The sequence below is a fragment of the Mustela nivalis genome (assembly GCF_964662115.1).
Source record: "Mustela nivalis genome assembly, chromosome: 14".
Classification (NCBI taxonomy): domain Eukaryota; kingdom Metazoa; phylum Chordata; class Mammalia; order Carnivora; family Mustelidae; genus Mustela; species Mustela nivalis.
In genome coordinates, this window is record NC_139033.1 from 44,839,471 (window position 1) to 44,863,626 (window position 24,156).

Sequence of the window (24,156 nt, forward strand, 5' to 3'; positions counted from 1 at the left end):
TGGACACAGAAAATGACTTTGTTAAAGAAGGTGAAGAGGGGGATGGCATCCCATGCCAAGTAAGGGATCTGGGAACATGAAGAATAAAAGGGTAAATGCACAGCCCTATCTTCTTAGAGGAAGATAAGTTGTGACTTAGTTGTGAGGTGTGAGTTGTGACTCAGTTGGACATGGTCTAAAATCTCAGCCTCAGGAAGACTGTGTGATTGAGGGATGACTCCTAGACATTCCCCTGACTCCAAACCTCTCTCCCCAGCCAACCTGCCACAGATATCTGAGATCATGTCATTAGAAACTCATCTCAGTGCAAGAAAGTCCCATGACCTCTGGGAGGGTGGTGTTGTCTATTACCTATCACAAAAGCCATAGGGTTAGTTTGCCAAATTTTTCTCAGGCAACTGCCATGAGAGGAAGGCTCGGCTCTCTCTCCATCGTCTCTGACAGATGCCCACAACTGGAGGGTACTTGGGAGGGGCAGGAGGACGGCTGGTCCAAATGTCCACCATGGCTATACCCACAGCTGAGCTGAATGCTTTCCTAGAGGCAGCTGGCTTAGTTCCCAAACCTGTTTATGCCAGTGGAACTTGCTGTTGTAATTATGCAATTTAATTAAGGATTATACAAACCAAGGAAATAGCATAGTAAAAAAATAAAGAAGAAGAAGAAGGAGAAGTAGAAAAGTTGTTTTCAATGAATAGAAAGTTAAAGCTTTGGAAAGACTTAACAAGACTTGTCATTTGTCCAAAATGTGGTTGGGTTAGGTGTGGATGAAACAACCCTGAAATGTTGGGGAGATGCCCATTAAATTGAGGGAGACCTTGGCATTTAGAATATTTTGTAAGTATATTTAATTTCTCATTCCACTTTAGAAAAACTGTGATTGGAAATTGTAGGCAAGGCTGTAGGAGTGTGACCTAAGCAAGAAAGACAATAGGGACAATTTTATCCAGGAGATGAAAGGTTAAAGAAAAGGCTTTGGCTTTCCACCCACTGTTTGGTGAATGGATGTCCAAGCATACGCGTGAAAATGTTCCAATTAGCTGAGCGGTAGGCTCAGCTCAGGGCTGCTACCAGGGGCATGCTTGCCATGGGCTTCAGCTCCTGGAAACTCGCTCCCACCCCTCTGAATCAGAGGCATGCAGGGCGAGATTACATTTGGGGCCACAGATGCTGAGTTGGCTGGCTTTCTCAGAGCTGGCAGAGTTGGGAGTAGCCAGGGAAGAAGTCGGAGATGGCTTCAGCCCAGGCCAGTCCCTCTGCTCCCTCCCAGATGTTTCTCTGGGGGCCTGAGCCAGAAGCTTCCATCCAGCTTCTCTTCTCTGGGTTCTGCCCCCCTCCCCCACAACTGTCAGAGTGGGACATGGTGATTCCAGAGCTGCCAGGGACTCAAGCCTGGAGGTGGCTGGCATTTGGGGTTCTTTCTGTCCTCATGGCTGTGTCTGCTACTCCTCTTTGAACACACCATCTGTTCCAGCCAGACCTGGTAACTCACTGCCCTGATTATGCGGCACCCATTTCTGTCTCTGCATTTTTGCTCAGACTCTCCCCTTTTGAGACTGCCCTTTGCCCCTACTGTTGATGCCCTCCCCATCCTTCAAGCCTCTGCTTACTGTCTGTTGCCTCCAGGAAGCCTTCCCAGTTACCTCCTGAACTTACTAGTGCACCATTCTCCTGCCCTAAGTTTTTAGTTTTTTAGTTTTTTTTTTTTTTTAAGGATTCTTTCCTTTATTTGAGATAAAGAATGTGCAGTGGGGAGGGGCACAGGGAGAGGGAGAGAGAGAATCCGAAGCAGGCTCCCTGCTGAGCATGGAGCCCATCAAGGGGCTCGATCTCACCACCCTGAGATCAAGACCTGAGCCAAAGGGACGCCTGGGTGGCTCAGTTGGTTAAGCTGCTGCCTTCAGCTCAGGTTATGATCCCAGGATCCTGGGATCGAGTTCCATGTGTGGTTCCTTGCTCAACAGGAAGCCTGCTTCTCTCTCTGCCTCTGCCTGCTTGTGCTTTCTCTCTCTCTCTGACAAATAAATAAATACATAAAATCTTAAAAAAAAGAAAAAAAAGACCTGAGCCAAAACCAAGAGTCGGACTCTCAACCGACTGAGCTGCCCAGGGACCCCCTACACTTAGTCTTGATTGCCTTATTCTCTTTCTAAGACATGGGGGGAATTTTAGGTGGTAAGTGGAGGTTCTCACCCAAGTTCATTGGCCAAACCACACCTCCCCCCAGGTATGAAAATAGAGTTCTTCTTGAGCCCCTTTCCGGGCTTTATTTCAGACCCTCTTACTCAACCATCAGCATCCTGCTGGGTTTGCAAAAATGGCACCAGTGACAGTCTTGCAGTGGTCAGGAGCTGCAGGTGTATTTGCCTTGCAGATAACTTATAAGCTGATGTGAGAGAATCAGTGAGCTCCTGAAGGGCCGCAGGGCCCCTCCTAAAGCCCTGGATCTCCAGTGCGAGAAGGGGAAATTGCAGGCATTTAGTCCAACTCACTTCTTCCCAGCAACTTTAAATCAGAGACTCTCTGCAATCAAGGTACTGGGTAGAGGGGAGAGGGGAGGGACAAGAGTTTCCAGAGACAAAGGATTCACAGTGGTACCTGCACTCCAGAGCCAATGAGCTGGTGGGGAGATGGTCACCCGCCTGAGGAACTCAGATACCCTTATATCCTGGACTCACCTGTTGTTAAAACTGTAGCCCTTTTCCCTTGTCATTACAAACACACACACACACACACACACACACACACACACACACACACACAGTGCTGGGAGAAATGGAGCAATCCTGGCAGACTTCCTGCAGGAAGTGGGATCTGCAAGGATCTGACTGGGGAGCTTTGAGGGTTGGCAGGGCCAGACAGAGGACTGCTTACATTTCACACGGGTACCTGTCATGCTTCCTCTGGGTCTGATGTGCTTGGTGACCTCTCTCAAGATCATTTCTGATACCTCCTCCCAAGAGGGGAAGCTGGGCGGGGAGTGAGTAGAGGCAGACCTGTCTTCCCTAAGTGATGCCATGGAAGTTCCAGAGAAGAGCTCTGACTAGGTTTTCCCAAACCCCAAATGTTGAGTGACACCCTGGTTGATTAGGGACAGCCCCTTGATGCCTGCTGTCCCCAGATCATGAATAGTATCCCCTTTCACTCTCAGAAGTATCCTTGTTGGGACAATAAAACATACGTCTTCCCGACCCATGTTCCACGCTGGGTGGGAGTGCCCAGGGAAGATGAGGACAGGAACTGGAGGGGATGTTTTCGGAGGCAGGCTTCTCCCCGTGGTGTCCCTTCTGTTGTAAGAGTCCCTGGTCCTCTTTCCAAACACCCCCTACACCATCCACATCGCATCAGGGTTATTGCCTAGTGTAGGTCATTTACGTATTTGTCATCAGTGTGAGACAGAGTAGACAGTGGAGTTCAGAAATAAAAAGTGAAATAAATCCCTTTCCAGGGGATACCATTTTCCCACCTAAGGGGGGGAGGGCTTGGAAATGTCTTTTCTCTGAGAGAAAGGAATGCTGACATTAAGTATGCCGTTATAAGGGACACCAGGCGGAGATAGAACTTTCTGGAAAACAGGTTTAGCTAGAGGAAGAAGGAGTAAAAGGACTTGGGGCACCAGGTCAGGGCCAGGGGCAAGACCCAAGAGCCAGGAGATGCTGTCAGGGGAAGCGTGTGGTCATGAAGACAGAACGGGCCCGCTTCCCCGTTTTGCTATCTGGAGCTCTGAACGCTGACATTACCTGTCTGACATCACCCCTGCTCAGCCCGACCAGGCCTTGCTCCCTCCGCCCTCTGACTCCCCCTCCCAACGTTTGCCCAATGCCAACCTTAAAATCCCAGCCACACTTGGCAGCAGAACCAGGCGGGCCCGGCTGAGAGCTGCACCCACCAGCCGGGCAAATTCCGCAGCACGTGTGTCCCCCTGAATACCATCAGCCAGTGAGATCAGGCCCAGAGAACCACGTTGTTAAACCGGTGAGGCGCCCCCACCTCACCTCGTCCCTGCAGGGGAGGAACTCTGCTGTCCTGCAGACAGGAAGACTGAACATGCTTACTTTCTTTCCCTTGTGGGGGAGAAACCTTTTCCTTTTTCCAAACATGAACTGTTGTTTGCTCTTATAAAACTGAATATTCTTGGCCTGCCCATGTTGTGACCGAGAATCTCTTCTGCTCCACCAGCCAGAGAGCGCTGGGAAGGACGCCCCCACCCTCACCCTAGCGGGCACCCTCCCCCTTCCTACCCTGACAGTCAGGCAAGGGGACTGCTGGGAGCCAGGGGGTGCTTGTGGACAGCCGCTGCCCTCTCTCTCCGCTGCTCCAGGCCATTCCCTGCTGCCAGACCTTGCTCAGATTTGCCCAACCCCAAGAACACTTCCCCGAGGCCAGAAAAAATAAAATGTGCCTGACTGCACAGCCAGGCCTGGGCTGGGCAATGGGACCAGGGAGATTGGGCCTTTGATCCTCGGACAGGCTCTTCTCCCCTCCCCCGCTTCCCCATGCGAGGCCCCACTGTTGGCTTTGGCTCTGGGCTCAGCCCTCCCTCCTTCTCAGGGTTATTTTAAGACTTGAGGCTCAGGTCACAGAAATTCGGACTTCTCAGGGGCCATCACCCCTAAAACAATGACTGAAAGGAGGATTTAGTTGCCTTCGAGGATGCTGTTCCCAGCAACACACAGACTCCACTCCTTTCTGGGGATCAGACTGGACCCAACTGTTTGCTGCCTGCCTGTGCGAAGTGGGACGGGCTGGGCCTCGGTTCCTGCTCTAAAAACCTTTCCTGAGACACCCCCACATTGTGCCCCAGGCTGAGGGCCTTCATTCTGCCTTGACCTCTCTGTTGTCTGCCCAGGCTGCTTGGAGGTGACCCCACAGATTTGCCACCCCATTTCAGGACACACTGGCCTCTTAGTCCTTCCAGGGTGAGCAGGGGCTCGTACATCCTGCTAACTGGAGGCTCAGGGCTAAGCAGGCCAGTGTGTGCCAGGTGCGCTGGGGTAGTGCCCTCAGAGATAGGCCGCCAGGACTGTAGGCAGGGGCCCTATGACCAAATACGACATCCCCCGCCCATGATGTGTTACATCTGTCTGAATTCTGTTGTTCGCTCTGGTCAGCTAATACTTTGCTGGAAGGTTAGGGAGGCTTACAGTCAGATTCTTTACTTCCATGGGGAGAGCAAGAGGCACACAGATAATCACTATTTAATTCGGTAAATGTTTATCGAGCACCTACTATACTGGTGTTGGAGGTGGAGAACGTAGGAAAAGGCTAAGAGGAGTCTGGCTTGTGGGCAAGGGGCTGAGTCTCTTTTCGATCCCTATCTGGAGGGCAGGGAGGGGTGAGGCAGGCATAGGGTGTGTGCTCAAGAAGGGTAAGTGAGGGCTGAGTCACCCCCCGGTGACCAGATGTATCCTGGTTGCTGGGGTGCTTGGTCCTGCTGGCCTTCCCACTCGGCCTCCCACCCTGGCCTCCCTACACTGCCTCTGACGTTTATGTTTTGTTTGTTTTGTTTTTGTTTTTTAAAGAATTTATTTATTTGACAGAGAGATCACAAGTAGGCAAAGAGGCAGGCAGAGAGAGAGGCAAGCAGGCTCCCTGCTGAGCAGAGAGCCTGATGCGGGGCTCGATCCCAGGACCCTGAGATCATGACCTGAGCCGAAGGCAGAGGTTTAACCCACTGAGCCACCCTGGCGTCCCTGCCTCTGACGTTTTGATTGGACACAAGACACAGGTGCAGTTCACATTGGGAGGACCACACTAGTCTCTTGGTCCAACTGTAGGTCTCCCTTGGGGTGCCCGGATACCCACGGGGGCTTGGTGATGGCCCGTGTACAGATGGGCCCTGTGTATCCTGCTTTGGAGTGGTTGATCTTGCTTTAAAAAAATTAATAGACTTGTTTTTGTTTTTGTTTTTTTGGTTTTTTTGAGCATCTTCAGGTGTCTAGAAAAATTGAGCAGAAAACAGAGTTTGCTTCTACCCCAGGCTCCCCTGTTACTAACATTTTCCATTAGGGTAGACATTTGTTGCAATTGGTGAGCTGACATCGATTCGTCGTTATTAGCTAAAGTCCAGAGTCTACATTTGAGTTCACTCTGTTTATGGATTTTGAAAATATATAATGATGTGTGTGTACCATTGTATCATAGACTAGTTTTACTATTCTAATCCTCTGGGATTAGAGAATTCCCAAGTTCGTCCATCTTCTCTTCCCCTAGTGACCAGTGATCTTTTACTATCTCTGAGTTTTGCCTTTTCCAGAATGTCCTATAGCTGGCATCATCTGACGTGTAGCCTTTCCAGATGGTCTCCCTCTTCATGGAGCTGACCCGAGAGGGGAAATCTGATCTCACTCTGTACACCTGAGAACCTATAGATGCCAGGCCCTGGGCCGAGGGTTCCCTCCATGTTCTCATTTAATTCTCACTTCAACCCTGTGAGGTAGGAAATGGGCACCATTATTTTGCCCGGACCGAGGGAAATCTGAGGCAGAGAGAGGTTAAGTCACTTGCTCAGGGTGGCACAGCGGGGTCAGCCTAGCTCCAAACCACAATGCGTGATGGCCTCCTTAGAGCCACAGGTCCCTGCAACAGAGATGGCGACCTTGCTGTCCCTAAGGGCACCCCTCGTTGCCTCTGCCCCTCGCTGTGAGGCTCACAACACCAGGCTAGGAGGCAGAGCAGATCACTGAGTGCCACTGAAGGGGCGGAGATGGCAATCCGCCTGTGCTAGCTGCCATCCGGCATCAGAGAGCCCCCATCCCAGCCTCGCAGGCTTGCTGCGGAGCTGCTGTGGGGGCTCACAGCCAGCAGGACTCCGCCTGAGCCTGCAGGCCGGAGCCTGGGAGTCTGGGGACCTGGGTTCTGGCTCTGGTCTGTGCTTATCCTTGGCATGACTTGGGGTGACTTATCTGCCGTCTCTGGGCTGGGGCGCCCTGGCGGTGCTCCCCCAACCATGGACATTATAGTTTCTGAAAAGCCAGTAAAAACCCTCAAAAGAACAATATCAGTTTGTGTCACATGCTGATTGTAAGCGCTGTGGCAACTTCTAGAAAACAAAGATGACTGCAGACTAAAAAAAACCTCAAAAACCAAAAAAAGTCATTAATTTGCTTCAGCTCTCCAGACAGTGTCTCTCTGCAGCCCTTCTGATGAGAGGAAGGGTGTTTATCAATGAGCAGAAAGGCCATGAGAGGTCAAGGCCATGTCTGCAGTAGGCTCTGACCTGTGCCCAGTCCAGGGTTTACCCCTCTGCAGTGTTCAGGGCCACTGGGCCTGACAACCCCAGGCATTGGTTCATTTTGGGCATCAACACTCCCTGTCCCCAAGGCATGCGGTCCTCTGGCTGGTCCCTTCTGGGTGACGTTGTGGAGGCTCAATTTCATGCTAAACTCACAGGCCATACAGGGACAATGGCAAAAGCCCTCCGCATCTGAGGTTTCGGTTTGAACACTTCTGAGAAAGTTCCTCAGCTTCTTTGGACCTCTGTGTTCCCGACTTTCAATGTCCTGGAGGGAGTTGGCATGCAGGAAACACACTTTTCGTGTCTGTATTCCTAGGAGGTAGCAAAGACCCTGAGATACAGCAGGTGCTCAATAAATGAATCGAAGCTCTCCTACCTGCCTGATAAACAAGTGGGAAAATACTCTTGTAATCAGAAAATGTCACACAAATATTCATTAATATTAACTCATACTGGGGCGCCTGGGTGGCTCAGTGGGTTAAGCCGCTGCCTTCGGCTCAGGTCATGATCTCAGGGTCTTGGGATCGAGTCCCGCATCGGGCTCTCTGCTCAGCGGGGAGCCTGCTTCCCTCTCTCTCTCTCTGCCTGCCTCTCCGTCTACTTGTGATTTCTCTCTGTCAAATAGATACATAAAATCTTAAAAAAAAAAAAAATTAACTCATACTAACGCTAATGTTAATATTAGTATTAGGTTGTGAGTCACACAATTCTGATTCATACGTGGTCGTCTTCTTGCTTCTAGAAGCCACGAGGGATCTGGAGGTGGGAGCCGGGGCCGCTGTGGGGCTCTGTCAGCACTTGGGGCAGTGGGAAGAGGGGGCGGGGAGGTAGTGGGGGAGGTGGGACTGCAGAGTCTGGTCGAGGGCCAGCTGCTTCCCCCCATGACAGCAGGCTGGAGCCAGACCCCACGTCTTCTTGAATGCTCCTTCCTTCTCGCCTCGGGGAGAACCAGCGGCATCTGCCCGCAGAGACCTGGCTCTTGACAGACCTTGCCAGTCAGTCACGGAGCCAAGGGCTGGGAAGACGGAGCCTGGATGCCACCCTTTGGCCCATTTCCAGCCATTCCTGGAGATTCGATCAAACCAGTCATTAGTCCAGAGTGTTCCTTAATGATCTAATGAGGGAGAGTGAGGCAGTCGGGTTTGAGAGCCTCCAGGTCAGGCTCTGTGAGGGCCCCTAGAATCATTAAGGCCCTTCTCCTGGCTTCTGGGGCCCGAACCCCCATCTTTGCTACCCAGAGCTGCAGGGGTGTCCACCACCTGGGAGGATGGGTAGAGTTGGGGGGGGTAATTGTTCCTTCAGAAAGTTACTAACTTCGCGTGATTATCTCCTATCATAATTTTAGTTTATTTTAAGTTGGAGGGAGCTTAGCAATCATGCCCTCCTTTTACAGACTGGGGGAGACAGGCTTAGAGAAAGGCAGAGGTTTCTGCAGAGCTCTTGTGGGTCTCCTCTTGCCTCCAGAGCCTGGGTTTTTTTCCTCCCATCTTTTCATTTTTTTCACTTGTAACACTGTTCTCTGAGGTTTTAAAGCACATCCCAAGAAGCAGCTCAGGACACTGAAGAAAAAAACCAATCCACGCTATTTATTCACTTTCACCTGGAGACGCTGTTAGCTCTAATGACCTTTCCGAATTAATAAAATCCGTAAATGCTCCATTGTTTATTGCACACATTGAGTTACAACGCTAGATGGCTGGAGGCACCTGCCTGTCCACACAGAGCTTCCGGCCTTGGTGACACACAGACGTGCCTTCCACCCCAGGCAGCGGGGCTATGGGCAGATTCCCTAGGAAGGGAAGCAGGGGGCTCTCCCTCCAAGAGCCTTGAGGCGATGGCCTATGGTATGCTCAGCCCCGAGCCAGGGCCAGTGGCAGACAGAAAAGGTTAATGACCATCCTTATCCAGGGTCCTGCCAGGGATGTATCAGGAGAGGCAAGCCTTCCAGATACGAATGTGAGTATGAAGCCAGGACTGATGGCAGCCTGCAGCATTCGGACACGGGGGCATGGGAGCATGTGGAGGGCATCATGGAGGAAGGAGGCAGTCCTTGATGTGAGCCCCCTAGAAAGAGGAGGAGCAGGTCAGGGTGACAGCACGGGAAGGGTTTTCTAGGCAGGGGGTGTGGGGACATAGAGGCAGCAGAGGGCAAAAGTCAGAGTGGGTCCTCAGAGCCTTCGTGCCTGGATAGGGAAGCAGGCGGTGGTGGACGGGACTCCTGGGGTACAAGGAGGCCACATTCCGGAGGGTGATGGTGCTTGGGCTTGTTTCTCAACGCTCCCCGCCTCCGTCTGACACTCTGCTGCGCCAACCCCATGCGGACAAGCTATGGGGTTCCCAGTCCCCTTCGTCCCTGCGGGGAGGCTTAGCAGCCTCTGTGGCCAAGCTCATGAATGACACAGGCCCCCTTGACATCCAAGGTGAAGATAGACCAAGTCTCATCGACTGTGTATGTTGTACTCCTAGTGGTAAAATACGTGTCACAAACTTTACCCTGTGAACCATTGTGAAGTGTGTCGTTTAGGGGTGTGACGTATATCCACGTTGCTGTCCGTCTCCCGGACTTTGTCACCTTTGCACACTGAGACTCTGTCCCCACCGAACACTAACTCCCCGGTGCCCCTCCCCGCCGCCCTTGGCCATCGCTGTCCTACTCTCCGTCTCTGTGATCTAAGTGGAGTCACACAGTATTTGTCTTTTTGTGGCTGGCTGATCTCACTCAGCATAAGGCCCTCAAGCTTCATCCCCACGGTGGAACCTGCCAGAATTGCTTCCTTTGTACAGCCGAGTTATACTCCGTTGTACGGCCAAGTAATACTCCATTGTGCAGCCAAGTAATACTCCGGTGTATGGCCGAGTAATACTCTGTTGTGTGCGCCGAGCACCTTTCCTTTCTCCATTCATCTGTTGACTGACCCTTGGGTTGCCTCCGTCTCTTGCCTCGTGTGACTCATGTTTCTGAGACGTGGCTATGCCAGTATCTGGTTAAGTCCCTTGCAGGAAGAATTTGAGCTTTGTAAAAAAAAACAAAACAAAACAAAACAAAACAAAAAAAATATGCTTTAGGCTTTTGAAGGAGCAGGGCTGACCTGGGGGTGTCACTGCTGTCGCTCTGCAGAGAGCGGCTCACCAGCCTTCCATTGGCCCTGGGCTGAGACTCTGGTGCCTGGAGCAGAGCTCGGGGTTACCCTGTGCCAGGGACCCAGACTGAAGGCTGGACTGAGCTGTGCACGGCCAATCCCGCACCCCACTGAGGGCTTTGGTCCGCGTGTTTGCCAGCTTCCAGCCTCTTTGCCTTCACTTCTTATCCCGAAACACATTAGTTGTGTCGAATTTGTCCCTTGCCGAGGCAGCAAGTGCTTTGTGCTCTCGCTTGGTAAGTTCTTTCTCCCACCTTCTAAAATGTACTTAGCCACGACTGTAAAAGCCAAGGGACATCACTCACGCCCAGTTCTCCCTTCTTGTCCTCTCTCCCTCCCCGGCTCCCTCCAAAAACCCACTAAAGGGCAGCCTGTCTCAAAGCATCACTACCTCTGGGCATTAATTGCCTCTGCAGATCCCAAACTCACTTAAAGCGCATTAAAGTGGTGACACACTCAGGCAGAAAGGCAGGGGATTTACAGTTCAGGTTGGCATTGTCATTAACGCGAGTCTTTGGTGTCATCTCCCTCCCGCACCCAACGTCCCGCCTGGCCTTACAGTCAACCTCCGCAATGCATTTTCTGGCCTTTGTTGGTGTGTGTCAGCTCTTGAACATTATTTAAATGTAGTTTGGGGCCCATGCATGCAATTACCATTGTGTTATTATTCAGAGCCAGATTGTTAAGATTCCGGCAGCTGTACAAGGAGATGCCCTGTGCTGTGAGGTCCAATTTAGGAGGGCCTTCCGAGCCGGTGCGCGGGGTTGCTAGGCAACCCCATGCTACTGAAGAGGAGGCCTCACTCCAGAGTGGGAAGAAGCCCAGCGCCTTCAGGGAATTGGAGGCAGTGGTCAATCTGAGACTGGCATGGCTCCGCGGAGGGGGAGGGAGGCGTGCGGGGAGGCAGGGGCGCCCACCCAGCTAGCACACGGTGTTCCTGGGAGGGGAGAGTGCCGTGGGGAGTAAGGAGGAGAGAAGGTGCCAAAGCCCGAGGTCAGCCAGGAAACTGCCAAAGGATAGCCGAGCAGATGCTAATATGCTTCTCCATCCCTTTCTTCTCTTTGCAGGAAATGAGCAGGTTTGCAGGGAGACTGCTGGCCTGAAATCGGAGAGGAAGGCGTCATTGCTCGTGAGTATGAATTTTGCTTTTTTAGGACTGTGGTTTGATGCTGTTCCTGGGAGGGGGCGGGTTTCCCTGTCTGGGGAAGGGGGCATGACCTCGGTGAAATCGGCTTTTGGTTCTGGAAGCTGTGTCCGGCCGGGCGGGGCTGGTCCGGGAATGGAAGTCTTCCTCGGAGTGGAAGGTGGATGGTTGGAACCCAGGCTCTGCCCTCCCGCCAGCTCAGGAAAGAGCGTAGCTCCCTTGTGGTTGGTGTTTGAGGGAGAGCAGGACCCCCGAAGGATAAAGGAACAGGTGCAATTTTTGGCCCCGGAACTACATACAGTTTGTACCCTTCTGAGTTTGCTAAATAGGTTGGCCCACTTAGAACTATAAATTCTCATACAGGCCATTTAGCAGTGTGTTCCACTAAGAGCGATCGTAAGACCCAACCCATTACTCCAGCTGAGAATGTTCTTAATCACTGGGTGCCTGGCGCTGTCTGCAGGCTCTGAGAAATAATGAGGAACCGTGGCCTAGGCTCTATTTTGGAGGCACTTTCGAGCCAGTGTGGGAGGAGAAGAAACCCGCAGAAGAGGTTACTAAAGACCTTTAAGAATGGGCTTACTGTCCACGCTGGTGCACACACCACAGCTAGGAGTGCTGGTGACAGGACTGGTCAGGGCCCACTTCTTGGGGACAGAGGGACTTGAACTGGAAGAGGCTGATAGAGGAGGGAAGCCACTCCAGGGTAGAAGCAACAAGTGCTAGGATGGGAACACCCAATGCCCTATGTGGTGGGTGTTGCAGGGGACAGAGGAAAATGCTGGTGACACTGGGCTGGCCCAGGTGGTAAAGGGCTGGAAGTGTCTCCATGAATGATCAATGTGCAAAGAATCAGGACAGAATAAGGTTTCCCTCGTTTGTGTAAATAAAGTTGAGTTTCTGCCAGTTCATCTGTGATTTGCATAACAGTGACCGCCTGGATTTTTCACCACATTTGAGGTTGTATTTGAGATTAGTGCAGACACTGGATACATTACAGGAAATTCACATGGGGGATCCTCCCTGGATCTCAGAGAGAGAGAGAGAGGGAGACAGAAAGAGAGAGAGAGAGAGATGGCTCTCTCTGGACAGCTGTAGCTGAGGGCCACCAGAGGACCCTGAGATCAATGAGGAAGCCCCCTGAGCTCCGGGTGGATGGTCCCTAGGACAGTGCTCTCAATGTTCACTTGCTTTTCTCTGGAGCTGCTTCTCACATCCAGAGCTCTAGGTACGATGCCCAAGATGAGGGGCAGCTGAGATGGAATTGTTTGACAAAGGGGAATTATTTGTTGCAGCAAGCAGGAGAAGCTAGCATGTCCTAGATCTCAAGAATCACAAGTAGTATTTATTTGGCGTCATTGGCTTGCAGCACACCTCCCGCAGTACCGTCCCTCACGAGCTGCACAGAGGCTCTGTGGGTATTGCCATTTTGCAGGTAAGGAAGCTGAGGCTGGGAACTACTATTTCCCTCCAGTTCTCTAGCCAATCATAGATAGAGCTGACGTTCACGCCAACTCCTGCTGCACGTAGTTGGATACTTGATTGTGGGACAGGCCTGCTGAGTCTGCCCCTGCCTCCTGCTCATTCCTCCTGGAGAAGGAGAGTATTTGTGTGGCCCCCACAGGGGTCTGGTTGGTGGAGCTCTCTCTTCGCATGGGTCAACATTTTGTTGGGCGGCTTTCATGGGATGTATAGTGTTGACTGGTAAGCTTGGGCCAGGCGGGAAGGTGGTTATGGTTCTGCTCCCAAAGAGGAAGGCTCATGTGCGTTTCTACCACCTCAGGAAAGATACAAGGGGGCTGCATTTGGAACTGTTGTTTGGATGATGGAGGTTAGAGTCCCTAGAAGCAGAGCTTGAGACAAGGATTCAGGTACATGTGTTATATCCAAGGAGCGCTCTTAGGGAATACTTGTCAGGGAGGGCCTGTGTCTTTTGTTAGCGTGATCCGTGTGAATTGCAAAGCACTGACGTCCATGACCTGGCAGCAAGGGGCAGGCCTCAAGTAACCCCTCGTTTACCAAACTCCAAGGCATGCCTTTAACCAAGAGCCAGGGTCTGGAGAAGATCACCGGTGAAAGCAGCTGGGAGAAGGTGTCCCAGCCAGCAAAGTGGTCCCATCTGAATGGAGCCTTTGTTGCATCTACACCCGTGCCCGTGAAAGTCACTATTGTCAAGACATCCAAAAGAGATTTTCACCTGACTTGGCAGTAATTTTCACAATTTTAAGTTTGCATTTTAAGAGTATAAGTATTAAAATAGACATCGTGAGTATCAAAGTCTGTTTTCACTGAAACAAGTATGTGCTTTTTTAACCATCATTTTTTTCCTAATAGGTCATACAGTCCCATGAGTCTAAATTCAAAAGTACCAAAAGATATACTGTGAAAAGTCTCCTTCCCATCTATGTTCCCAGACAGCCCAACTCCTCTCCTGGTGACCACCAGCATTACCAGGATTAGGGTTACTTTCCAGGGATAGTCTATGCACATCAACAACGGTGTGGTGTAGATTTCAAAGTTTTGGTGAATCTGATACAGTACAGTAAGACAAAACAAAACAAAAAAACCCAAAGCAGAACAAAACAAACAAACAAAAAACACTCAAGAGTCAGCAGTTGTGGCTCTTCCTTCTGAAGGAGTTGAGCTAAAATGTACCTTTTCTTTGGAGATCAAGGGAGAACAGCCCACCAAGTCAGTTCTCAGCAGAATGTTCTAAATGCATACAGACTTGACAAACATTCCCAAACTTTTTGAAGTTACTATAGATACAATTGATGTCAGCATCATTGCACATCACCTGTAAAGAGTTTGAGATGCTGTATTACAGCCCTTGAAATTCTGAAGTATTTAAAATAATGTAGAATTTCACCAAATTCACCCTTTAGTTCCGATTATTCTGGTCTCACTGCATTCCTTGCCTAATGTCATTTGCATATTGTTGGATGACCTACTGACATAGGTCTTGTTGCCCAAGTGTTTTTAGAGGTACTCTAGCTTCAGCACCTTGTGACTTTTCCTCGTGGTTTCCTTTTATGGAGTCCCTACCATGATTGGGGGATGTTCTTAACATAGGAGCTTGTCGGTGATGGGGGCGTCCCCTCAGCCAGGGAGCTCCCTGTCAGAGGCGCTGGAAGAGTAGTTGGGACATGCATCTACAAAGTTACACAGGACATCTGTCCTAGGTGCTGGGCAGGCTGACTACTCAGGTCCCTTCCACAGCTGAGCTTCTGGTCTCCAGAGCTCCATTATCATTACTGCCTCGCTAGACCACTTACCTGGTTTGAAATCCAGGCCATTGTGCTCACACCATGTGAGCTTATCTTCTAAATGCTGGTTTCACGGGTGCTGTCAAATGCCTGTAAATAGCCAAAGAAAGCTGACTTTGTAATCTCATAGGCCTGCCCTGTGTGTTTGTGTGTGCGTGTGTGTGTGTGTGCGTGTGTGTGTGTGTGTTCTTGCAAGCAAACTCCCTCCTTTCCGTTCTCCTTCATGTTCACGTTCTCTCTGAGGTTGCCGGAAAAATCCTCGAACTTGTGCATGACCTGTTTCCGACCTGAGACAGATTTTGGTGGCACCCCCATGAGGCCACGAAAAAAAAAAATCTCATTTCCTTCCAAGAAATGGAATCATTATCTTGATTGAAATAATCTCTCCTCCACCTGCAACCAGATAAAGCATCAAATTGGTGGGGTTTCCTTATCGCTGCACAGAGTTTGCGGGACACAGAATAATGGCCTGTCAGCTGTCTCTGGGGGACGGGTCCTGGAAGGCAGAGCCCACAGCTCTTGGCCCGATTTGGATCATACAGTGTCTGGCGCCATGTACAATAATTCCATTAGTGACAAAAGTTATCCTAGTCAAGTGAGCAGGTTTAGCGTAGAGCCTGCAACGGCAGGAGCGAGAAGCACAGCTCCTACTATTATCGTGGTGGTGGTTGTCATTCAACAACATCTAACATATATGGGCAACTGCAGGGGCGACTAGAAACTGGGGATGTTTATCTGTTTTTAGGAAGCGAGCGTTCTGGAACCTAGTGCCCACCAGGCCTGAGTTTCCTAGGATGGCAGTCAGAGTATGAGGGTGACTATGCTTGAGAAGGAGGGCCGGGTCCTAGTTTTGGGGGGACAGCCAGAGGCCGGCAGACCGATGTCTTTGGGAAGGAATTTGAAAATGCTGTGGGCAGGGAGGCAGGGGGCCTGGGTTCAGGTCTGCTCATCGGGCAGAGAGGGTTACGTGGGGCTGTCAGAAGGAGGGGAGGTGACGTTTGTACAAAGTTGAGGGTACTGACTGTACCCTCAATCCTTTCTGTCCCCCACCCACTGAGAAGGGAGGCGCTACTGTGTCCCAGGCATTTTTAAGGGCTTACTCAGTAGCAGGCATGTGCTAACCATTTTATACACGTCAGTTCACTTAATCCTCACAACAATCCTGTGCGTTAGAAATTCGCGTTATCTGTTTTTGGCCAGCAAGAAAGAAAAGAGAGGTTGAGTAACTTGCATGAGGTCGCACAGCCAGGAAAGCGGTGGAGCTGGGATTGGAAGCCAAGCCGTCTGGTTGGAGCTCTTACCAACTTAAAATAGAACATCAGGACCAAATAACACAGTTGAAACACGTGGCGCTCTCCCCAGACCTTCTACTATAATCCTGTGACAGGGAGAAACACCTTTGTAAGGTTCCACAAGGCACAGAGGTGGTTCCTGAGATGGAGGTGGGAGGTTGAATGAGGTTCTAGCTGAGGTTCCTGATCTTGGGCACTGGGTTGCTCTGATCCTCTCTTCACCCGGGATCCCGCAAAGCTGTCCCCAATTGTGTGCACACTGCAGAGCCCCAAGGTAGGAAGGATTTGCCCCCATTTAACTAACCCCTGTCTTCCTGCAGAGCCCTCCCAGGCCCTTCGGGCTCCACAGTGGGCCAAGACTTTCCCAGAGTAGGAACCCACCCCCCCACACCTGCCCCATGCCTGCTTCATTCCCCTCACTCCCCAGGCACAACATAAGTGAAATGAAAGCCCCTATCTGCAGAATCTTGTTTTCAAGAGGAGTGCTGGCCTGTCACTAAGCGTGCCTGATTACCATGGTAATCACCAGCCGAATAGAGTGATTATATAATACATTTCCATCAGAAATATGAACAGGTGTGCAGGGGAAATCAACATTTATCAACAAGATAGGTCTTGGGAGATTAATAGCGAATTTAGGATTGCTCAAGGAAACGAAAGAAAGGAAGAAGAAATACCTTCACTTGTGGTCAGGCTCCCTCCTGCCTTACCTCTGACCATTTCCTGCCCACCTCCCTCTCACCCGGCCTACTCACAGTCCTCCTTGCCCTTCCCTCTCCCCTCTCCTTTCTAGTGCTTAGCCAACTATCAAACACCACCTCTTCCAGGAAGCCCTCCTTGGTCTACTTAGTCTCTGGGAAGTTTTGCCTCCTCTGACCACCTATAGCCCTCACACTGGGCCCTGGGTAGTCTTCCTCACTCCCAGCTAGCTGAAAGTCCCCTGCTCCCAAGGGATGTACTTGGTCTACTCTCCCGTGGCACAGAAGCCACTTAGCCAACAGCTGGGGGGCTCTGGTCCCACCCACAGTCCTCAAGGCCAAAGAATTATACCTCATTCCCCAGCTAAGAACCTCACTGTCTTCCTAGGGGCCTGATTAAAGTCGCTGCTATGACACCTCTGGGTGTCAGAGGCCAGATTTCTGTGTTGCTCCTCAAGAAATGAAATGTGTTTGCATTGTGGTATTCTTTCCAGAAATGAAGGCAGCAGTGGGGTTCCAAGAAGAAACATACCCAGCAGGTTTGATTTCTAAGCTTTGGGGTCCCTGAGTCATCACCCCCTTCACCCTCTTCCACACCCGTTCTGCCTCTGGATGTGGGAGACCTCATTCCCGGGACCAGGAGGGGCCTTCCTGCTCTGCCAGGACTCAGACTCCCCCGGGCTCCTCGGGAGCAATGATGGTGCCAAGGAAGAGGTCGCTGGTGCTGGTACACCTCTGCGTGGGTCCAGGCCTGCGAGGCTCTCGGGCACGGCATGTCAGGGTTTCTCTGTCCCTGTGCGAGCGGGATGCAGTGGGGCTTGAGGGAGGCCTGCACAGGAAAGGCCTTCTTCTTCCCTTTCAAGTCGTACAATACATCAGACAAGCTGCCAGGCCCGCTCGGAGGACGCGAGAGGCGTTAGCTAATATTTTGATTTTCATAGAATGAATAATAAAAGAGCCCGAGTGTCTCTTGGAACTAATTTTGAAGAACGTGTTCTGCCACATGCTCCTCTAGTTGAATCGGATTCCTAAAGAGTTGATAACAAAAGGCTTAAACCAGGGGAAAAAAAGGCATTCCTCCACCAACTTTTCTCTCTTTTAATTCCCTTCTTGTAATGCTTCTCAGTTAAGAGCAACTTATGGAAAGATGAAATGAAATCGGAGCAGGAAGCAGTGAGCCTCGGGAGGAGGCCTCAGGTGGCAGCTCTGGCTTTTGTTCTCTGGCATGAATGGCTTCGAGGTGGGTCCCCCCGCTGAGCTTGGTAATACGGGGCCTCGCAGGCGGACAAACACCAAACACACGGACGGATGGACGGACAGAGAGGGCACTGCCTCCCTCCACAGGGGTCTACCTGAGGCGGGGCCCAGCAGGAAGCAGGTGGTGCCCTCAAAGTGGGTGATTTGAAGAGAGTTGAGTCCAAAGGCCAGTGCAGGATAGGGAGCCCACAGGACCCAGGGCAGTACCCCCAACACTGGGGTGCAGTCCCTCCCCAGGGCTGAAGGGGCAAGGAGAGGAGGGACGCTGGAAGTGGAGACAGTGAGGGTGCTGTGGAGGGGGCCGCCCAACCTGGGCTGCACCCTGAGGCGTGCCCTTGAAGACAGGGAGACAGAGCATTCAACACCTCACCTCCCTCCCTCCATCCTCCCCTTGGGCCCCAATGGCTCCCAACAGGAAGAAGTGTAGAGCGGGCAGAACCCAGTGCTATGGTCTGTAGGGGTTGGTCTCCAGGGCACAGAGCTGTGTGGGCAGGGTGGAGAGTGGGCCTGGAGGGGCAGATGGGGACAGAGGAGCACTGACTCTTTTCCAAATGACAGACCAGTGGTGGAAAGGGAGACCCAACATCCTTGTCAGGACAGACCTGGTCTGAAGGTCAATTTATGGTCTCCAAGAAAATCCCCAGCCCAAAGAAACATGCCTCCTCCCCAGCCTGTTCTCCAGGGGTCACTGTTCTTTTAGCCAGAACAATACTGCCACAAGGCGCTCCCCTGGGAGAGGAAAGACGGGCCATTCTGAAATGCCAAATCTGATCCCACACCAGGAAAAGGAGCTGAAGGGGGGCACTGGGGCAGCCCTAGCAAGGTGCTGGGGAGTGTCTGGGAGTAGGCCTTGAAGGTACAAGCCCAAGAGTAGGCAAGGGAAAGTATGTCTCAAGGCCAAGAGCACAAGGACACCAAGTTCCCAATGCCAAGAAAGGACGGGGGGCCGTCTGCCTACAGAGGAGTTTCACCAGGGAGCAGCCAGCCTGAGGCTAGGTCTAGACCTTTGGCTTGTCCTGGGTTCACAGTCCTGCTGGAAACCACCCATGGCTCTTGGAACCGCAGACAGCTCCCAGCCCTGCACCCTGAAGGGGTTCCTGCAGATGACAATCGAGACCAATGAAGCTATAGCTCACCTCGATTGGCCATAGAGCTAAGCACTTGCCAGTGTCATGTGCTTTAGTTGTCCAACAGTCCCTGAGGAGGGTATCGCCCAACAGAGGAGCCGAGACAGAGAGCAAAGTCACTTGCTCAAAGCCACATTTCCCAGATGGCTTGATTTCAGAACTGCCTCCTGACCTGGGTGCCTGCCAGGGGTCCCTGGCCGAGGAGATTCTGCACCTGCAGAGAAGGGACTGTCATTCAAAAGTTGGAACATAGGTTTTAAATTGTTTTACTTGGAAATGATTTCAAATTACAGGAAAACTATACAAATAAAAATAATACAAAGATGTCCTTTATATCTTTATATCCTAGATGCATCTGTTGTTAAAATTTTACCCCATTGCCTTTATCATGGGTGTTTTCTTCCTATCATGCATGCACGAGTGTCCAATACACACTCTTTGTTGAAACCATTGGAGGGTTGGTTACCCCTAAACATTCCCATATGTGTGTAGACAGGCAAATTTGCCTATCTTCTGGGATACACAAATTCTCGGGCATAGTTATAGTACGGTTGATCAGTAAACATAACATGAATACACATGTAGATCTGGTTTTCCAGTCTACCATTTGTATTCCAATTTTGTCAGTCAGCTTCCTGATGTTCTTCAGAGAGCACACTGCCCTCCAGTAGGGATCCGGGCTAAGGGCAGGGGTTGCATTTAGCTGGCCTTCTTTAATCTGGAACATTTTCACAGCCTCTCTTTGTCTTTTATGACTTTGACATTCTTGAAGAACACAATGCCCCCTTCTTATTTTCAGTAAAATGTTCCCCCTGTGAGTTTTGTCCAGTGTTTCCTTAGGGTGAGATCTGGGTTATGCAGTCTTGGCCAGCATCCTGTGGAGACAGTCTTGGCTTCTTCATATGCCATCACATCGGCAGGCACTCCTGGTCCTCACTGGTCCACACGGGACATCACGGGTGACATTAATTTTAATCTCCAGGTCAAAGTATTACCTATTCCTCCAGTACATGACAATGGTCTTTATTCTCCTTTGAAACCAGTAAGCAATCTACAGAGAGACCCTTTGAAACCAGGCGAATACCCCAGGGTAGTATCCGTTGATATCTCTGACCAGATCCCATCCTTGATGTGATGGTTGTAAGATGATGCTTTTCCAGCTCCCGCACTACCTCTGTATTTCCCAGTCAGCCCTTGGCATTCTATAGTAGCACAATCTATTTAAGCATTTCCCATTTACTGGTATAAGTAGTAACATGGTATTTGTTTGTCTGTTATCTGTGTGGACTGATGAGCTCCTGTTTTTCCAATAGTTTATTATTTCTCACTGTGCTTAATGATTGTGGTGCATAAATTCCCACAGACTTGACCAGTGGGAATCTCTATGAGCTGACTCCCATGATATTCGGAAACGTCACCGTCCCTGTTTTGGAGCACTTTCTTACTTTCTGGGATAACAAGAGGTTCCAGGCTCATCACACACCTGCCCTGAATGAGCCCTACAACCAGTCATTTCTCTGAAATCCCTGCTTCCTTTTAGTGGGGAGTGGAATTAGAGACCAAAATCTGGGCTCTGGGTGTGCCCACTGCTGCTGGATGTCTTTGCTTCTTAGTCCTTTCAGGGGACAGAACTAGGAAATACGTGCATGAATATACATGTACTGACACGTGTGTTTCATACATATACATGTATATACACGTACATTTGTATGCTACAAATCACAATCCTAATACCTCCAATTCCAATCCACCGCTGCAGCTCCTTCTTGTCTCCCCAGACCCTAATTCCATATTTGTCTGTCCTCCTTCCACAGTGAAAACCTCAGAGCTGTCACCACATTCAATTGTTTGCTTAATCCTCTGTTACATTAAAAAAAGTAGCAGCAGGGTGACAATCCTTCCTTTTCCTCCTCCTTCCCTGCTGTGTTCATAAATAGCTTGGAGTAGTCCTTTCTTTCTTTTCTTGCCCTTCAGGGTGGTCAGAGGATTTATTTGAAATAAATTTCAAATTTTTTCCAATTTGTTTCCAGGTTTAGGGATTTTTTCCCCCTTCTCATTCTTACTGGTTTAAATTTTTTTTAATGGGTAGAATGTTAACACACTTTCACAAGTAAGAACTACACAAAAAGCTAGACTAAGAGATGTATCACTCTCTCCTGCGCTCCTGCATCCCAACTTCATTCTTCTATGCTTACACTTCTGTTGCTTTTTTGTAACAATAAGCACATTTTTATATATGATTTTTAATTTTCCTTTCTTTTTTACACAAAAGATACCATATAATATATTCTTTTTTTATACTTTACTTTATTTATGTTTTCAATATCACCTCCCGAAAGACACTCTGTATTGGTTCATAGAGGTCTTTCCACACGTTTTCATAGCTATATAGTATTCTGCACGTGTACATGCCATCATTTGTGCCCCTCTCCTCTGGATGACCATGGAGGTGGGGTGCTGTAGCTTACAATTCCAAATAATGCTGCAGGGCTCATGCACGTGTGTTTCGGATGCTTGGGAGTGTATCCTCAGGGTAAATGTCTAGGAGGGAGGTTCCTGGGTTGAAGAGTCAAGATATACATAGTAGTTTTGTTGGGTGTTTCCAGAAAACCCTCCATGGGGTTGTACTGCTATGTTTTCCACCCTGTTTGCTCACAACTTTGCTGACAGAAGGTGATGTTAAATTTTGGAATTTTTGTCAGTCTCATGAATATGAAATGGTACCGTAGTGTAGGTAGTTCAGATTTGCATTTCTTATTATAAGTGAAGTTGAACATCTTTTCATATGATTAAGAATAACTTTTATATTCCTTTTGTGAGTTTCCCTTACTTTTGTTCATTTGGCCATTTTTCCACTGGGTTTTTCGTTCTTTGTCTCTCTATTTTTAAGACTATACACACACACTAGTGATATTATTTCTTTTTTCTTAATTTATTTATTTGAGACAGAGAGAGAGCACAAGAGGTTGGGAGGAGCAGGGGCAGAGGGAGAAGCAGACTCCCCACTGAGCAGAGAGCCTGATGCAGGGTTCGATCCCAGGACCCTGAGATCACAACGTGACCCGAAGGCAGATGCTTAACCGACTGAGCCACCCAGGTGCCCTGTTGATATTATCTCTTTATCTATGGTACATATGGCAAATATTTTCTTATAGTTCATCATTTAACTTTGACGTTACTTAAGGTGTTTGCCATAGAAATTATTATTATTTTTATTTTTATATAGTCAATTCACCAATCTTTTCTTTGATTGCCTCTAGATTTTCAGTCATAGTTAGAAAGTCTTTTCTACGTCAAGGTTATAGAAGAATTCACCCATGTGGAAACACAATTTTTAATGGCTATCTACTATTTCATTGAAAAAAAATCATCATTGTTTTTTTAAAAGATTTTCTTTATTTATGTGTCAGAGAGAGAGACAGCAAGAGAGGGAGCACAAGTAGGAGGGAGTAGGAGAGGGAGAAGCAGGCCCCCCACTGAGCAGGGAGCCCAATGTGGGGCTTGATACCAGGACACTGGGATCATGACCTGCTCAGAAGGCAGACGCTTAACCACTGAGCCACCCAGGCACCCCCAAAATCATCACTTTTATATAGAAGCTAAGAGGTGAATTGGGACCGCAGGCAGAAGCAGCAGAGAGATGAGGAGGGCAGAGGGGAGCATGCTGGAACGTCGGAGGGGTGAAAACCCCACACCCAGTTTGGTTTCAGGACTGAAGGAGGAAACCTGTCTCCTTCCTACAGCCACAGAAGCTCAGGCTGAGAATCACATCTGGCCCCACCAGGGAGGATGCTGGGAACTTCAGAGAAGAGGCCAGTGCTTAGGGCTGGAGGAGGGATGTAGGGACAGGGCTGGGACCAGGGCGGGGCAAGTGTGGCCTGTAGGGCAGAGTTGAAGGAGGCCTCACCCTCAGAGCTGAGCCAGGGCCGTACTGGAACCTGGGAGTGAGGGCCTCCTTAAATTGTGCCCCTTGGGCACCTCCCTGGCCTTCCCCAGGTCTTGGCTCTTCTCTGGGGAAAAGAAGGACCTGAACAGGGCTTGAGGAAATAAAATGAATGGGATGCACTGCCTGGGGCTCTGCCAGGCATTGTGTTAGGAGACCATGATCCCACAGATCCAGAGACGTGGGACTGAGGCCCCCGTGGCTGACTCTGGGCTGCCCCAGCCTCTGGGGGCCTACCTGCAGAACCTTGGCTGTTTGTGAGCACAGGGCTGGGAAGAGCAAAAGGAGGCTTGGAATTCAAGACAGCTGGGCTACAATGATCAGTCTTAGTCAAGTATTTGAAGAGGAAATGGGCTGAAGTGAATGATTAAAATAAATATACTTTTGGTTATAGTAGAAGCTGTGTCTTGGAGGGATGGTGAGGTGTTAGGAAGAATGGGCAGATTTCATCCTGGAGGTGGTGGGAAACCACTTCAGGATTTGGAATTTAAGAAATTCTGTCAAATTAGGGAAAGGGGGGATGATTACTGTCTCTTCCCAGAGCCAATGTCAGGACTAAAGAAGATCAACATAAATAATTTCTGTGGGCTGAGGGCCTGGCATGGATGGGAGCTCAGCCAATGTTAGTTTCCCATACTTGTGGGGGTGGTTCTACTGATTCTCTTAATCACCTCTCAAGTCTGGCGACCTTGACACCGGGGGACCATTCAAATCACAATGTAGGAGTAGGAATTCAAACAAATAAAGCTTGAAGGAAACCATCTGTCCACTCACCTGCTTGAAGAGGAAGATGGCCTTGTTCAAGGACTAGACAGAGGCAGCTCCAAGACATCCATTTGCAGAGAGGGAAACTGAGGCTCAGGAAAGGTCTCACAGCGTGTTAATGGCTTACAGGAAGTTAATGTTTGCACTCCCATGAGCCCCCAAGAGAGATGTGGGCTCTCCCAGGCAGCGGTCTGTCGGCACTCCCCAGTCCTGGAAAACCATGTGCGTGCCGGCCCCTAATAGAACCTTCCAATGGCTTCCTGAGAGAAGAGCTTCCTCTTGAGCCG

The 24,156-nt window shown here is 50.0% G+C and overlaps 1 protein-coding gene across 2 annotated transcripts in view; it reads left to right on the plus strand.

Moving 5' to 3' along the window:
- Positions 1 to 24,156, plus strand: part of ZBTB7C (zinc finger and BTB domain containing 7C) — a 335,939-nt gene that overhangs the window by 175,870 nt on the left and 135,913 nt on the right. For both annotated transcript variants that reach the window (XM_082699259.1, XM_082699260.1), the window contains one exon: positions 11,445 to 11,506. The gene's annotated coding sequence lies outside the window, so the exon portion shown is untranslated. The remainder of the gene's footprint in view (positions 1 to 11,444; positions 11,507 to 24,156) is intronic.